Genomic DNA, 3,128 nt, shown 5'->3' on the forward strand with positions numbered 1-3,128 from the left:
TGAGAACCATGATTTTAGAAGCTTATGTGTTTGAGAGCCTGTGAAATCCTCCCTGGCCTCAGAGATTTTAAATTGTTTCAATCTATATTTTCTTTGACTTTTATGCTTTTAAAGTTTCACATCCAATAACCACATTAGTATCCAGAGCATGGATTTTTTTGCGTTTGACAAAGCTGATCCTGTGGATTCAGTTTCCATAAATCCCTTAAAGTGTTTAACCAACTTTTCTCATTTTGCAAAAATGTCTAACAAAATCACAGGGGAAAACAATTGTTCTTGACATCACAACAGTTTAATATGCTAACTTATTCATTAAATTGTGCTTCACATCAATGGAAATCCTCAGTTCTACAAACTATCATTTTTTAAATAGCAATAAGGGTTGATAATGTCACAATACAATCTCCTAGTACCCGAGTTCATACATATTGTTGCACAGAAACCAAAGGAAATATCTCTTAGGAGAAATAATTTACTATCTATTGAGTAACTATCTTTACATCTAAAATGGGGCACCAGCTATAAGTCCAGATTTTTCTTTCCAACTTTTTTTTTTAAATCTTTGAAACACTAAATGAAAAATAATGCAAGCAAAACCCAGAATGTACTTCTGGGAGGAATAAAAAACACGGGCAGAAGAGAAAAGTGGATCACGTGATTTGAAAAAAAATAACGACAAGCTGGTGGGAGACAAATGTGACAATGACTAAATCACACAAACTCTGCTTCCTCAGATCATGGTTTTCCCTGGCAAGAGCTGAGGTTTTCCAGCACTGACATCTGGCCCTTTGATGAGATACCACAGTGCAGCAGAACATGGAACTCACAGAGATTCCACTTCGTGTGTCAAAGGATGACACATTAGTTCCATAGACAACTTAGAACACAAGTTCAAGAAACATCTGTGCTTTCGCGTTCTCAGATCCAGAGCTCCGTGAGGTTACCTCGAGTCCTCGCCTGGAAGTCCAGGGGGTGTTTGTCTTGCAGATGTTGCTGGTGTTTATAGCGAGGCCAGTCCTCTGGAATCTCAGCACCTCTGCAAGATCAGTTGGTTCTGTGTGTCACGAAGCTTACATCCATGTGCATTCCATCCATTAGGTTACAAAACACACAGGTTTTCAACCAACCCACTTGCCCAAAAGGGCTGATTCAAAGTTTTAGGGAATCAGTTCACATATGTCCAGGTGAATATGGTGAGAGAATAACAGGCTTATATGTCCACTAGAGATGGAAGAAGGGAACAGAAGAAAAGCTAAAAGTGTCTTGGAGAAAGAACCTTGGCATGCTTCCCAGAGATGACACAACTGAGTAGATCATCAGACTCAGCCAGCCCTGACACCAGCCTGGAGACATCCAGTCAGAGTTCTGGACACCAGCAGAGGTACAATAACAATGGGAAAGGAGAAATCTTGGCGACACAGCTGTGATCAGATCAGGGTATTCTTCACTTAAGTCCCACCCAGCTTTCTCTTTGAGCCAACTCATTCAGTCTTTGTTTCAGCCCCTAAAACTATCCCCATGCTCTTGTCCTGTCTCATGAGCCTCATGTCCTTTGCTGCCCTTTTAAATGGCCAAAAGAATTACAGTCCCCAGACTGCTCTTGTTCTTGAGGACAGAAGCTGCATATTAGTTATTTTCTATTTTTCAATATTTTCTGGCACATATTTAATTCCTCATCTTTCCACCTTTACAAGGTCTGCTTCCTTTTTAGGAGCTCTACTTTGTTTTCTATGCTTATTCCCAGCCTCCCTAAGCCCCCACTCTCCCCACCCCACATGATCCTATTACATAGGACCTTCTTCTGAGCTAGAGGCCAAATAAACATTCTGTGTGAAGGTGTTAGCTTATGACAGCTTAAAGCATTTCCTCTCTTTAGCAAATGTGCAAAGGGAATCACTGAAAAAAAAATTTAAAAACCTTTAGGAACCAAAAAAAAAATAAGTTGCTGATAAAATTCTAGGGACCTGGGGAAGAGGTAGAGACAAAAGTAAATTTTTAGAGCAGGGGTTCTATTGATCACCCCTTAAGCTTCAGCACTGAGGCTGCTACTGATTTTAAGTATTTCTAACACTGAGCTTCCCTAAGGAGGTGTAAGCACATCCCCTCAGCCTTGTCCTTGAGTAGTTTTGGGATTGGATGGGGTGAACATGAGCAAGAAGTGTTTGAGTGCCTGTGCTTTTCAGTTGCCCCTGCAGCACTGACAGTTTTTTGGCCATTTCACTCCTATTAACAGGCTTCCTCACTAGACACAGGGGCTTACGGGCCAACTCTGCCAGTCTCCTTGGCATTATCTAAGTCACTGCAGTTCCATGAAAAGGTAAGGGAAGATATAAATCAATAAAGGTTTAGAATCATATTTTTTTTTCAATTCCCAACCCCAAATCTGATGCTAAGCAGCACAAAATAGTAGGAAAGACTTGAAGTCAAAAGTCTGGGGCTCCGAGCAACTTCCTTGTTAGTAAACTGTAATCTTTGGGAAATCTCTCGACATGTCTGAATTTCCATGTCAAACTATCTAATGGGTAATGTGTAGAGGTCCTATTTAACATATAAGAATGTAGTGAAGATCAATGAGATACTAAAGGTAAAAATGTTTTTAAAAACATTAAGTGCTATATAAAGTTATGAATTTTAATCTTATCTATTGTAAAACATATGACTATATAGATGACATCAAAAAGCACTGGATGTATTTTTTAATTCCCCTTTGTGCAGAGACAAGTAGTTTCATCAGCATTAATTTTTACATTATTTCATTAAATAATAGGACCTTCATATCAAGGCACATAGCAACCAATAATAAAGACATTTCATGCCTTTCTTTGCTAAATGTAGCTAATGGCTAGGTGCTAGCCCATAAGATGTGGCTATAAGTGATATGTGCAACTTCCTTCCATGTCCTCTCTTTGTTGTCTTAAATGTAGATGAGATGGCAGGAGCTGCAGCAGCCATCTTGGGCCAGGAGATGGAATCTGCACATTAGGACAAGAGAGCAAGAGAGTGCCTCGGTTTCTGGTAATGTCACACACCAGTTATCCAACCAGTTTGTCTTTTAAGTAAGAGAACAATTCTTCCATCTTATTGAAGTCACTAACATTTTGAGTTTCTTTGTTAAATCAGCCAAATGG

General features: G+C 39.5%; 1 protein-coding gene across 1 annotated transcript in view; it reads right to left on the reverse strand.

Annotated features, from left to right (window-relative positions):
• Positions 1 to 274: 274 nt before the first annotated feature.
• The window catches only part of HS6ST3 (heparan sulfate 6-O-sulfotransferase 3), a 706,262-nt gene continuing 703,408 nt past the window's right edge, over positions 275 to 3,128 (reverse strand). Inside the window, exon 2 of the mRNA XM_036301024.1 lies at positions 275 to 3,128. This exon is cut by the window's right edge and continues 4,422 nt beyond it. The gene's annotated coding sequence lies outside the window, so the exon portion shown is untranslated.

The sequence above is a fragment of the Myotis myotis genome, unplaced genomic scaffold (genome assembly GCF_014108235.1).
Source record: "Myotis myotis isolate mMyoMyo1 unplaced genomic scaffold, mMyoMyo1.p scaffold_m19_p_3, whole genome shotgun sequence".
Classification (NCBI taxonomy): domain Eukaryota; kingdom Metazoa; phylum Chordata; class Mammalia; order Chiroptera; family Vespertilionidae; genus Myotis; species Myotis myotis.